At 42.2% G+C, this 14,487-nt stretch overlaps 1 protein-coding gene and 1 long non-coding RNA gene across 2 annotated transcripts in view; one reads left to right on the top strand and one right to left on the bottom strand.

Moving 5' to 3' along the window:
- The window catches only part of LOC115110066 (thyroid hormone receptor alpha), a 105,044-nt gene extending 99,465 nt beyond the window's left edge, over window positions 1-5,579 (bottom strand). The window contains exon 1 of the mRNA XM_029635406.2: window positions 5,257-5,579. The gene's annotated coding sequence lies outside the window, so the exon portion shown is untranslated. The remainder of the gene's footprint in view (window positions 1-5,256) is intronic.
- On the top strand, window positions 5,037-14,346 carry LOC115110069 (uncharacterized). The gene is made up of 3 exons (XR_003860604.2): window positions 5,037-5,274; window positions 10,370-10,521; window positions 14,096-14,346. It is a non-coding gene; the product is annotated as an uncharacterized LOC115110069 (long non-coding RNA).
- The last annotated feature ends 141 nt before the right edge of the window (window positions 14,347-14,487 follow it).

The following is a 14,487-nucleotide window of genomic DNA, read 5'->3' on the forward strand; positions in this document are numbered from 1 at the left end:
CCTTTAACTCTGATGACCTGGCTTGAATCTATATAAGCTGGGCAAGCCGAGCAGAGCGGGGAAAACCGGGTTTACCCAATCAAGAGATTTCCTCCACTCCAATTACTCTCCATGCAAAACAACAGATTTGGGATCAGTTGTCCCTGTGTTCACCCTGTATATGAGAAGCTGGACAGCATTGGATCTGTGTCAGCATGATGATGAGAATTTATTTTCACCATGCTTCTTTCGCCAGTCATTCAATTTTAAATCCATGAGGAGGAGTGGAGCGATCAAGTGTATCTTTCAGGGGAGAAAGAGAGCTAGAGAATTGGCCCTCAGGTTCTATAGCACCACTAGTGGTGGAGCGGCTGACCGCATCTTTTAATGTCTTCCCCGGGCAGACGGGCCACTTTCTCACGTGGGCCACGCCTGACAGCCCTCCCTGATAGGCCCAGCAGAGTGGAGCTTGTTAAGTCCTCTGACCCATCACAACACTGATGTGGGGGTTTCCCATTTGCCTGCCTTGGCTTTCTCTCAAAACAATGCCAGTCCTCAGAGAGTTAATACTGATCCAGCCTTAAAGGGATAGTTCTGGATTTTGGCAATGAAGCCCTGTATAATTACCCAGAGTCAGATGAACGTGTGGATACCATTTTTATGTATCCGCGTCCAGTATGATGTAAGTTAAAGAGGTAGTTTCACAAGGAAATGCTAGCTAGCGCTAACACAATTACCAGAGGTCTACAGGAACACCTAGCATACTATAACTTTGTCAGAGGCTTGTGTTTGCAATCATGTCTGGAAGTCTAGGTCTAAAAATGGGGCAATGCCTTTAAAACAGCCAAAAAGGCTTATTTATAAGATCACCATAACAAATTTATTTTAACAAATTTGAAATAGGTCAGTGTCCCTGTTTAGGGTCGGGTTAATATGATGATTTAACTGTCAAATCAATCCCACATTTACGACTATGAAAAGAAAAAAAATGTGTAACTTAAAAATAGATTTGAAACCAATACTATTTACAACATAGGCACTACCCTCTATATGAAGTCATTACCGTTTATTACACCTTGTTCCCTGTCTATAGCGGCTATACCATGCATATAAACTGAGAAGGGTGTAATTATGGCCTACTCCTGCATGTGGGCAATTTATACTTCTATTGGTCCATTTTTAAGCAAGGGACTTCAGTACACAGGTGGGAGGCAGGGCACTCCAGTATCGTAGGTGGTGGTAATGCACTTTAACGTTGGATGCCAACTAGGGGTCGACCGATTAATCGGAATGGCCGATTTGGCCCCCAATTTTTTTTTACCACCTAGGCAAGTCAGTTAAGAACACATTCTTATTTTCAATGACGGCCTAGGAACGGTGGGTTAACCGTCTCGTTCAGGGGCAGAACAACAGATTTTTACCTTGTCAGCTCGGGCGATTACAGTTAACTAGTCCAACACTAACCACATGATTACATTGCCATCCACGAGGAGACTGCCTATTACGCGAATACAGTAAGCCAAGGTAAGTTGCTAGCTAGCATTAAACTTATCTTATAAAAAAAACAATCATAATCACTAGTTACCTACACATGGTTGATGATATTACTAGTTTATCTAGCGTGTCCTGCGTTGCATATAATCGATGTGGTGCGTAACGTTGCTCCAATGTATACCTAACCATAAACATTAAAGCCTTTCTTAAAATCAATACACAGAAGTATATATTTTTAAACCTGCATATTTAGCTAAAAGAAATCCAGGTTAGCAGGCAATATTAACCAGGTGAAATTGTAATTATGACATAACATTGAAGGTTGTGCAATGTAACAGGAATATTTAGACTTATCGATGCCACTTGTTAGATAAAATACGGAACGGTTCTGTATTTCACTGAAAGAATAAACGTCTTGTTTTCGAGATGATAGTTTCCGGATTCGACCATATTAATGACCTAAGGCTCGTATTTCTGTGTGTTATCATGTTATAACTAAGTCTATGATTTGAGCAGTCTGACTGAGCGATGGTAGGCACCAGCAGGCTCGTAAGCATTCATTCAAACAGCACTTTCGTGCGTTTGCCAGCAGCTGTTTATGACTTCAAGCCTATCAACTCCTGAGATTAGGCTCGTGTAACCGATGTGAAATGGCTAGCTAGTTAGCAGGGTGCGCGCTAATAGAGTTTCAAACATCACTCACTCTGAGACTTGGAGTGGTTGTTCCCCTTGCTCTCGTTGGGTAACGCTGCTTCGAGGGTGGCTGTTGTCGTTGTGTTCCTGGTTTGAGACCAGGTAGGAGCAAGAAGAGGGACGGAAGCTATACTGTTACACTGGCAATACTAAAGTGCCTATAAGAACATCCAATAGTCAAAGGTTAATGAAATACAAATGGTATAGAGAGAAATAATCCTATAATTCCTATAACCCAAAACTTCTTACCTGGGAATATTGAAGACTCATGTTAAAAGGAACCACCAGCTTTCATATGTTCTCATGTTCTGAGCAAGGAACTGAAACGTTAGCTTTCTTACATGGCACATATTGCACTTTTACTTTCTTCTCCAACACTTTGTTTTTGCATTATTTAAACCAAATTGAACATATTTCATTATTTATTTGAGGCCAAATTGATTTTATTGATGTATTATATTAAGTTAAAATAAGTGTTCATTCCGTATTGTTATAATTGTCATTAATACAAATAAATTAAATAAAAATTGGCCGATTAATCAGTATCGGCTTTTTATGGTCCTCCAATAAATCGGTATCGGCGTTGAAAAATCATAATCGGTCGAGCTCTAATGCCAACCGCCGATAAACCCCACAGAAGAAGATGAGGCGGGGGGCGACAAAGGTAGCTAGCTGGCTAGGATACCGATAGACAGTGTCTTTTACCCCTGCCTGTTGGGCACTGCTTTCCCACAATTCTGTTAACAACAGCAGGTGTTCGGCAGGCAGGAACAAAGGACACTATGTTAGCTAGCTAGCTAGAACTCTGGTACACAGCAGGCGGGATAGGTAGCTAGCTAGGACAATGTCCTCCTTCCCGAAAAACTCAAATACTATTATTTCCCTTTTGACACCCATTTTACCCGCATAGACAATCAGGGGAAACCCAAAATATGAAAATTGTCACACCAACATGAAGATGGCATGCACGAGGGGTGGGGCATTCATGCAGGAACCAATAGGATGTTTGAGGGGGGTGTGGGGGCGTTCTGAATTGTGGGCTTCAATCTCACACTATTGTGTAAATAGATTTTTTTTATTTCTCAGTTGATGAACTGCCATGCGCGACATATCGGGCTAAATTTATGCAGTGGTGGTGCAGTGTTGACCTGAGCAGACAGGGTTAACCTGCTGCCTTGTAGCTTCTGACATTACTGGTGCAATGAATTCAGACTATTGGGACAACTGAAGTCTTTCATTTCCCACTGGTTAGCCCAATAAAGACAAAAACTCATTCATTTCAATAATAGGATACTCATTCAGTCATATTCTTTCAATTCAAAGAGAAAATTATTTATTTTTTCTACTTTAGAAAGTAGGATAATATTTTATCAGATTTTTTTTTTTATGATAGTAGACCTATATAGGCTACTTGGAAAAGTTCCAATGGACAGTAATTTCTTAGATGTTTTATAAGCTGTACAAACTATAACCCTACCAGGTGAATTACAGCCTTACTTATTGCCAGTGTAATTTACCTTTGAACAGTGGGCTGGCTAATTCAGTGTTGGGGGAACTAGTAAATATCCAAAGGAACCAGTGGCGGTCGGTGCCATTTAAGATGTGGGAGGAGGATGTATTTTTCAAATGAGCATGGCCTTACTTCTTTTACAGCATATTGGATGACTGTCATTCATTTTCCATTCACCCAGCTCATTGTAACGTCGATAGGTTTAGGCTACTGCATGATATTTGACATTTTCCTTGTACCCGTCATGGGGTTGCTACAACCTAGTCCATGAATTAAAGTTTACAACGTTAGTCAAACACAGTTCACTTTCATAGCAGCCATGTAAAAACAGCATGATCACTTTGCTCCTTGTATATACATATAATTCCTTCTGGCAACTATCTACATGCTCTCCTCCTCTCACCTTTTCCCTTCACTTGTGGACTTCAGTGCAAAACACATCAGCTGTCTGTGACCAGGCGAAAAAAAAAGCTTTCCAAGCCAAACTATCATGACTGCTAACCTATAGGCACAGCCTACATCGTGGTCACCTCATAGTCAACATATCTATTGAAACTAACGCTAGTAAACCCATTACAATCATGCAGTATAGTGTACAGTTTGTGCAGGTCCCGTTGGCAAAAAAATATACATAAAACCAAAAGCTTACCTTGACTTGGAAGAGTTCAAGTGTTGGATAGACATAACCTGCTAACTAACATAACATCTCTCTGTTTAAATGTTCCAATATTTATGAAATTCACTGAGGATAGTCCTCCCACTCCTCTGATGAGCCTTCACTGAAAGGAACCATGTGACAATCAACGTGGCTAAATTAACTTAGAAATGTAGGCTGGAGAGAGATTTAGGCTAATTTAGGCTATGCCTATCATTCCACATAGGCCTTTTTGTAAGCTATTATAAGCTTCTAGTTACGCTAATAGACACAAGTGAATAATATAAAAGTTTTTTTTTTTTTTTTAGGGGGGGGCAGTTCGTGTAGGCTAACATTGTTCTTCTACGAGTACCTGGGCTTTTCACGTTCAGAACAACCCCAATGGCTGTTGTGAACGTTTTTTCTCTTTTTATGTAGTTCTATCCTTGAGCTGTTCTTGTCTATTAATGATCTGTAATATGTTATGTTTCATGTGGACCCCTAGAAGAGTAAAGCAGTTTATGGGGATCCTAATAAAATAACAAAACTGCGGATGTCATTCCAAAGGAATGTTTACTTTGACCGCGCAAACCAGAAACACATTTCACTGGGAAGACATTCATATGAAAAGTACTGCATCAAAAATAACTAGGCTTCTAAAAACTCTCATTACGACTATGGCAAGATCACACGCCCCCTGTGACAAAACAGTTTCACAATGTTACAGTAGCTACGCAAGTTGCATTGCTACCAAGTGATTAAGAGCTCAATTCACATGGCTACAAAACGAGGCCAAACTGTGTTAGCAAAGTGTTGCCTCGCATTCCAGATTATGTCTGACTGCACAGACTGACCTTGCCGCTAAGAATTGGGGTAATAGTAAATGAACGGACACCATTCGTATGGGCTTTACTGCTCGAGTTGACATGAGGACAGCAGCACTCACCTTGCCGCAGACAAATAGGTAAGGTGCCTTCTCGGTGACAGTCACGGACGGATACAAGTGTCAAATCCAACCAGTTTCCTGGCTACCGGTGGTAGTCGTACGATAGCTCACCGTTAGGAATTTAACGCACAGCGCAGTTTAGAACTTATCAGACGTTAAACGTTAACCAGCCATCTGTAAACATGCTGCGTTGAGCAGACCATTTCAGAAAAGGAGTAAATTAACGCTTAATACTCGACTTTTCCACTCTGGATATATTAGCACCGTTCACGTTCCACTGCCACGACTGGGAAATGTAACAGACAGCAATAATACATAGGTCCCTCCCCTTTAAAGTATGGGTGCGTGCAGTGTGCAGCCAAGAGTTTTATCGAAATGTCTACTGCTCTCTATAGGGCAATGTTAAAGCTGCAGTTCAACCCTATAGAGCAGGGTTTCCCAAACTCAGTCCTGCCCCCCTGGGTGCACGTTCTGGTTTTTGCCCTAGCGCTACACAGCTAATTAAAATAATCTAAGTTTGGTGATGAGTTGGCTATTTGAAATGTGCACCCAGGGGGGCCCTAGGACAGAGTTCAGAAACCCTGCAGCCGTTTTATCTCAAAATCGAATCATTTCTTGGTAACAATTAAGTACATTACTGTAAAAGAAAATGTATTAAACTAGTCAACAAGAAACAAAAATAGCTTCTTAGCAAGGAGTTTTAGTTTCAAGCAAGAATTTTGCTAGGACTGTCTTAATTACTTGCCTGGCGATGTCACCAGGGTGGGCCAAAATTCCATCCCACCAAAACAGGCTGCAATTTCAGGTGGCCTTTCCAAACAGCTCTTACACTAAAAGGGTATTATCATAATTTTCACAATTGTGGAAATATATATAAAACACAGGAATATCACGTTTTTGACTGCCTTTAAACAATAGTGTGACAGGGTAGGAAAGAAAAAGTTGGCCAGTGTTTCCAAATAGACCTTTATTAGCAGGGAACATTTCAAATGGTATAAAATCATGGCCTTACAGTGTACACCTCTCCAGATCAGCGCTTTGTCCCTGAAGGTCATGTGTAGGCTAAACTGTGCTGTGAAAGTTTGGGGTGTTTATTTGTGTACTTTGTTTAAATTTGACAATATCCAGATGTTTGTTAACCTCAGTTACGGGTTTGGGAAGAGATTGCCTTCACACAAACATTTGGGACAATGTATATTGTACAGTACAACAATTTAAACATTGTAGCAATTGACTGCAGGTTGTTGACAATGCGGTTTTTAAAGGCAATTTCCGATTGAGCCGACATATGCTCCCTGCGAACACGGGAACATTGCCTTTAAAAGCTGCATTGTCGAAAACATGCTGTCGGATTGAATCCCGGCCTTGACTTCAACTGTATCCTCTCTTACAAGTTGTCAACGTTGCTGAATGTGGAACTCGTTGGAATGTATGGGTCTTCGGCACCGACAGACATGGCAGCTCGCTTCGCGTTCCTAGGGAACTATGCAGTATTTTTATTTTTTTACGTGTTATTTCTTACATTGGTACCCCAGGTAATCTTAGGTTTCATTACATACAGTCGGGAAGAACTACTGAAGATAAGAGCAACGTCAACTCACCATCAGTACGACCAGGAATAGGACTTTCGCGAAGCGAATCCTGTGTTCTGCCTTTCACCCAGGACAACGGAATGGATCCCAGCCTGCGACCCAAAACAACGACGTCGTAAAAGAGGCAAACGAAGCGGCCTTCTGGTCAGGCTCCGGAGACTGGCACATCGCGCACCACTCCCTAGCATACTACTCGCCAATGCCCAGTCTCTTGACAACAAGGTTGATGAAATCCGAGCAAGGGTAGCATTCCAGAGAGACATCAGAGACTGTAACGTTCTTTGCTTCATGGAAACATGGCTCACTCGAGAGACGCTAACGGAATCGGTGCAGCTAGCTGGTTTCTTCACTCATCGCGCCGACAGAAACAAGCATCTTACTGGCAAGAAGAGGGGCCTTATGCCTTATGATTAACGAGACGTGGTGTGATCATAACAACATACAGGAACTCAAGTCCTTCTGTTCACCTGACTTAGAATTCCTCACAATCAAATGTCGACCGCATTATCTACCAAGGGAATTCTCTTCGATTATAATCACCCCCCCAAGCAGACACATCGATGGCCCTGAACGAACTTTATTTGACTCTTTGCAAACTGGGAACCACATATCCTGAGGCTGCATTCATTGTAGCTGGGGATTTTAACAAGGCTAATCTGAAAACAAGACTCCCTAAATTGTATCAGCATATCGATTGCGCAACCAGGGCTGGTAAAACCTTGGATCATTGCTATTCTAACTCGGAAAAGCTGACCACGACTCCATTTTGTTGCTCCCTGCCTACAGACAGAAACTAAAACAAGAAGCTCCCACGCTCAGGTCTGTTCAACACTGGTTCGACCAATCTCATTCCACGCTTCAAGACTGCTTCGATCACGTGGATTGGGATATGTTCCGCATTGCTTCCAACAACAACATTGACGAATACGCTGATTCGGTGAGCGAGTTCATTAGAAAGTGCATTGATGATGTCGTTCCCATAGCAATGATTAAAACATTCCCAAACCAGAAACCGTGGATTGATGGCAACATTCGAGCGAAAGGTGACGGAAACATGACTGAATACAAACAGTGTAGCTATTCCCTCCGCAAGGCAATCAAACAAGCTAGGCATCGGTATAGAGACAAAGTAGAGTCATAATTCAACGGCTCAGACACAAGAGGTATGTGTCATTGTCTACAGTCAATCACGGATTACAAAAAGAAAACCAGCCCCGTCACAGACCAGGATGTCTTGCTCCCAGGCAGACTAAATAACTTTTTTGCCCGCTTTGAAGGACAATACAGTGCCACTGACAAGCTGACGTGAGTAAAACATTTAAACGCGTTAACCCTCGCAAGGCTGCAGGCCCAGACGGCATCCCCAGCCGCGTCCTCAGAGCATGCGCAGACCAGCTAGCTGATGTGTTTACGGACATATTCAATCAATCCTTATCCCAGTCTGCTGTTCCCACATGCTTCAAGAGGGCCACCTTTGTCCCTGTTCCCAAGAAAGCTAAGGTAACTGAGCTAAACGACTACCGCCCCGTAGCACTCACTTCCGTCATCATGAAGTGCTTTGAGAGACTAGTCAAGGACCATATCCCCTCCACCCTACCCTCCACCCTAGACCCATTCCAATTTGCTTACCACCCAAATAGGTCCACAGACGACGCAATCTCAACCACACTACACACTGCCCTAACCCATCTGGACAAGAGGAATACCTATGTGAGAATGCTGTTCATCTCGGCATTTAACACCATAGTGCCCTCCAAGCTCGTCATCAAGCTCGAGACCCTGGGTCTCGACCCCGCCCTGTGCAACTGGGTACTGGATTTCCTGATGGGCCACCCCCAGGTGGTGAGGGTAGGTAACAACATCTCCACCTGGGGGCCCACAAGGGTGCATTCTGAGCCCTCTCCTGTACTCCCTGTTCACCCACGACTGCGTGGCCATGCACGCCTCCAACTCAATCATCAAGTTTGCGGACAACACTACAGTGGTAGGCTTGATTACCAACAACAACGAGACGGCCTACAGAAAGGAGGTGAGGGCCCTCGGAGTGTGGTGTCAGGAATGTATTTATTTATTTAAAAAAAAATGTTGTACCTTTATTTAAGAACAATTATTTACAATGACGGCCTAGGAACAGTGGGTTAACTGCCTGTTCAGGGGCAGAATGACAGATTTGTACCTTGTCAGCTCAGGGATTTGAACTTGCAACCTTCCGGTTACTAGTCCAACGCTCTAACCACTAGGCTACCCTGCTGCCCCCATAACCTCACACTCAGCGTCAACAAAACAAAGGAGATGATTGTGGACTTCAGGAAACAGCAGAGGGAGCACCCCTCTATCAACATCGATGGGACAATAGTGGAAAGGGTAGTAAGTTTTAAGTTCCTCGGCGTACACATCACGGACAAACTGAATTGGTCCACCCACACAGACAGCATCGTGAAGAAGGCGCAGCAGTGCCTCTTCAACCTCAGGAGGCTGAAGAAATTCGGCTTGTCACCAAAAGCACTCACAAACTTCTACAGATGCACAATCGAGAGCATCCTGTCGGGCTGTATCACCGCCTGGTACGGCAACTGCTCCGCCCACAACCGTAAGGCTCTCCAGAGGGTAGTGAGGTCTGCACAACGCATCACCGGGGGCAAACTATCTGCCCTCCAGGACACCTACACCACCCGATGTCACAGGAAGGCTATAAAGATCATCAAGGACAACAACCACCCGAGCCACTGCCTGTTCCCCCCCGCTATCATCCAGAAGGCGAGGTCAGTACAGGTGCATCAAAGCTGGGACCGAGAGACTGAAAAACAGCTTCTATCTCAAGGCCATCAGACTGTTAAACAGCCACCACTAACATTGAGTGGCTGCTGCCAACACACTGACTCCAGCCACTTTAATAATGGGAATTGATGGAAATTGATGTAAAATATATCACTAGCCACTTTAAACAATGCTACTTAATATAATGTTTACATACCCTACATTACTCATCTCATATGTATATGTATATACTGTACTCTATATCATCTACTGCATCTTTATGGAATACATGTATCACTAGCCACATTAAACTATGCCACTTTGTTTACATACCCTACATTACTCATCTCATATGTATATACTGTACTCGATACCATCTACTGCATCTTGCCTATGCCGTTCTGTACCATCACTCATTCATGTATCTTTATGTACATATTCTTTATCCCTTTACACTTGTGTGTATAAGGTAGTAGTTTTGGAATTGTTAGGTTAGATTACGCGTTGGTTATTACTGCATTGCTTGTGCTTCTAGTTCTGACATTTTGCTACACTCGCATTAACATCTGCTAACCATGTGTATGTGACAAATACACTTGATTTGATTTGTTGTGTCGTTTGTAGTGAGAGAACTATGAAACATTGAAGAACCTATCACAAATACCCAGTTATTACACAAACAAATGCCTATTTGAATAAACCCTACCCTTTGAATAAACCTATTTTCCTCCCCCTGATTTGCTTTGGGATCTGTGTTATTGTAGAGTGACATCAACTGCTAACACTTGGTGCCGTAACCCGGATGAATTGGTCATGAACAACAACAAGAAAACTCATCAACTGTGTTGATCCAGAAGATAGAGAGAAGGCTGAGCGCAGCCCACTTTGGGAGTCAACTCTTAACCTCCTGATTGATGTAAGTGCTGAGTGAGTCTAGACCAATATCATTTTAAAATAAGCAAATCAGGTTAAAATTAGTGTGTGCAACGAGTGATACATATCTGTGCTGTATTGTCATGTATTGTCATGTTATGTCTTGTTCCTGTTCTTTCTCTTCTCTTCGTTTCCCCCTGCTGGTCGTATTAGGTTACCTTCTCTCCCTTTCCTTCCCCCAGCTGTCCCTCGTCTCCTCTAACTACCTCGTTTACTCTCTCCCACCTGTTCCCTCTTTTCCCTCTGATTAGGTCTCTATTTCTCTCTCTGTTTCTGCTTCTGTCTTTGTCGGATTCTCGTTTGCTTCGCCCTTGTCGCTATTCTCCTCTGCTGCTAGAAGGGGACTCTCCTGTAAAGATCATAGGACTTTATGATTTGTTTGTCGCCCTCTCTGCGGGTTGTCTATTTAGTCAACCGATACATCTGAAGAGGATTTATGTTTTCCCTGTGTTTGGACATTAAAAGACTCTGTTTCTGTTAAACCGCTTTTGGGTCCTCACTCACCTGCATAACATGTATAAGGTTCAAGTCCTTTTTTCTGTTTGTTAAATCTCTATTATAGGGGTTCAAGTCCTCTATTAAAAGGTCAGAGTCATTTTTGTGAAAGCTTCTTGTTGCATAGAAGTGAGTTGCTAGATGAGTAGCAATTTGTACAGGTGTGGGTAATGTAAGCCTTCAACAAGCTTTTGAAGTGAACACAAGTTTTATGGGTCACCAGGCCCTACAGAAACAATTTGTGTTCTATAGATAGGAGGTTTGAGTCCTCAAGGGGTTGTCTTTTGGGGTTAAATAAATAAATAAACATATAGATATTTACTATATAACTTTTTAAGTTAATGTAATGCCATTGTTAAGTGAGAAAACCACTCTGGAGAAGGGAGTAACAGCTCCTCCGGATGTGAGCATGAAATAGATTTTAAATTCACTAGTGATATAAAGAACAATTTCACAGTAGAGAAGTGTAGGCAAGAGAAAGAAATATTCCATCATTGTTGACAAAGACGGAATATGGAATCTGTCTGATATACAAAAAGCTTGGGGGGAAATACAGAGAGCGTCTAACTCGTTGACAAAAACAAGACGGTCTTTAATGGTATTAGCCGAAGTAAGGAAGAGGGATGAGAAAATCTGTCTTGATAACCGTGATAGGACATTGCAGTGAGATAAAGATAGTTGGAAAGATCTTGGTGAACAGATAAAAACCTTGAAAGGCAAAATTCAACAATTTACAGGAGGCAAGGGTGGAAGACTTGACCCTCACCTGTGGACACTTTGTTCCCCCAATCTATCTTCAGGCTGAGTTGCGCAAGATGATCGGGTTTCAAGCATCTAGTCAGCACTGCCTGGCTTTGAGTCAACAGATACTGAAAGCAGTGATGAACAATGTCTTAGGCCAACCAGAACACAGGTTGTAAAAGCAAGTAAAAACAAACCTCCAGTGACAGTAATCACACATAAATCATCATCTCCAGAACAGTAGGATGAATGGTCAAAAATGTTGAAACATCCACGGGAAGTGGGTATGAAAACATGAGACCATTTGAAGCGTTATAAGAAGCTCTACAATCTACATCCTTATGATGGGTTCCAGTTATTAGCCTTTGTTTTGAACAACCGTGAACATGGTGTACTTGAAGAAAAGGTTTATAGAGCTGTGGGTGGTGAAGAGCAAGATGTGGCTGATGGATGGAGAGCCAGACATGTTTTCCTTAATTAGGGATAGGGTCTAGTTTCCTGAATTTCTGCCTGACTGATGTGACCAAAGTAAACTGACTGTTACTCAGGCCCAGAAGCCAGGATATGTATATACTTAGTAGTATTGGATAGAAAACACTTTGAAGTTTCTAAAACTGTTAACATAATGTCTGAGTCTATAACATAATTGATATGGCAGGTGAATATCCAAAAAAATCCAACCAGAATTTTATTTTTGAGGTCCCAGGCTCTAATTATGGAAACATATTGTTTCTATGTAAATCTGTCTCCCAAATTGCAATTCCTATGGCCTCAACTAGATGTCAACAGTCTTTATTCAAGGTTTCAAGCTTGTTTTTTGAAAAATGAACAAGTAATTGGAGTTTTGGTGAGAAGAGTACCGGAACAATATCAGTCTTTCGGCGCGCGAGGGAGAGGGCGTGTGCTTACTAATTTTGCTTTCCTATTGAACATACTATTTTCCCTATGAAATATTCTAGTTTATTTACATTTTAGAGTACCTGCAAATTAAATAGAAACGTTGTTTGACTTGTTTCGATGAAGTTTAGCGGTAGCTTTTTGTGCTCCTTTGTCTGCATGTTGAACGAGTGGATTACTGAAATCGATGGCGCCAACTAAAAACAGACTTTTTGGGATATAAAGGATTTTATCTAACAAAACGACCATTCATGTTGTAGCTGGGACCCTTGGGATTGCAAACAGAGGAAGATCTTCAAAAGTAAATTATTTATTTAATCGCTATTTGTGATTTAATAAAGCCTGTGCTGGTTTTGAAATCGGAGAACGCAGTTAGATTAACAAGAATTGAAGCTTTGAAATGATATAAGATCATGAATTATGTTCATGAATGTTTCATATTTATTTGAATTGCGCGCCCTCCAATTTTTTCACCGGATGTTGTCGGCTGGTGTCCCGCTAACGGGACGCTTATCCCTAGGGTTTGACCGATGCAACCACCAATTGGGGAGAGATAACCAAATGTGTTCAAAAACTGAAAGGACCGTTTGTTGAATTTGAAGAAAGGTTTAGAACAGAGGAAGTTAGACACAGTGGGTTACCCGACATGGAAGATGAAGATGCACTCAATTCCTACAAAAATGGGGCAATCACTCATCAACTGACGCAATCCGTACATGACGATTTGCAAAAATAAAAAACGTTAGTTTCCACAACCAATGACTGGGAGAGACAAAACTATGGCGACATCATCGACAGGTTGTCACGGCTGGACAGAGACACCAAACAACATAATCAACTCGCTGTTATCAAGAGTTGTGCAGGTTTCCGAGTGAAACCAATAACATTACTCATTCAGCAGAAGAGAAACCTGGTCTATGTCATTATTGCGGGATTTATCGTTGCCAGTGACGTCGTTGCCAGTGGGGAATAACTCCCGAGGGGAGACATGACGTACTATCAGGACAGTGGGTGATGGTAAAAAATACATGTCACAGACACATTAGGGCCAAAACAGGAAGGTCCTTATCGAGTTTTGCTCATAACGAGGGCAGCAGTGAAGGTCCAGGGAAAAATCACAATGGATACATGTCACTCACTGCAAAGTTGCCCTTTTTGATGACAAAGCAGAGCCTGGAGCATAAAGAACGGATTGATTAGCCATCGGGGGCCAGTCTCGGGGGAAGAGGCACAGTAAGATGATCAGAACCTGATAAGCTTCTATGTTGTACACTTCAGTCATCGTATTAGGGATATGTCGGGGGAAATGTCCAATGTTTTCCTGAAAATTGGGACATGCTTACTTATGCTTACTTATGTTAAATATCCATTTCTCTTGAAACCAGGACATGTTACTTTCACTTTTTTTGTTTCCTTCGTTACAGGTCATGAGAGTCTACCGTCTGAAGCTGAAGTGATATCCCTTGATCCAAGGACCGTACTTGAAATGGTACAAGATCACCTGTGCAGTGTTCATTAGAGAAGTCCTTTTCAACCAGGTGGAACGGAAGAAGAATTCCTCACTACAGGCAAACGGTCAGAACCACTGGAGAGAATCACTGGAGAATCACAGAGGACAGGGTAGAAATGACCATCTACTTCCGATGTAGATTTGTCCTCTTTGAATAAACCTATTTTCCTCCCCCCATGATTTGCTTTGGGGTTCTGTGTTATTGTAGAGTGCCATCAACTGCTAACAGCACTGTACAGCTCGAGCTGGTTTTGACAATTGACCTTCTTCACACAAACAGCTAAACCAAAAATGGAGACTTAAGAG

The sequence above is a fragment of the Oncorhynchus nerka genome, linkage group LG26 (genome assembly GCF_034236695.1).
Source record: "Oncorhynchus nerka isolate Pitt River linkage group LG26, Oner_Uvic_2.0, whole genome shotgun sequence".
Taxonomy (NCBI): domain Eukaryota; kingdom Metazoa; phylum Chordata; class Actinopteri; order Salmoniformes; family Salmonidae; genus Oncorhynchus; species Oncorhynchus nerka.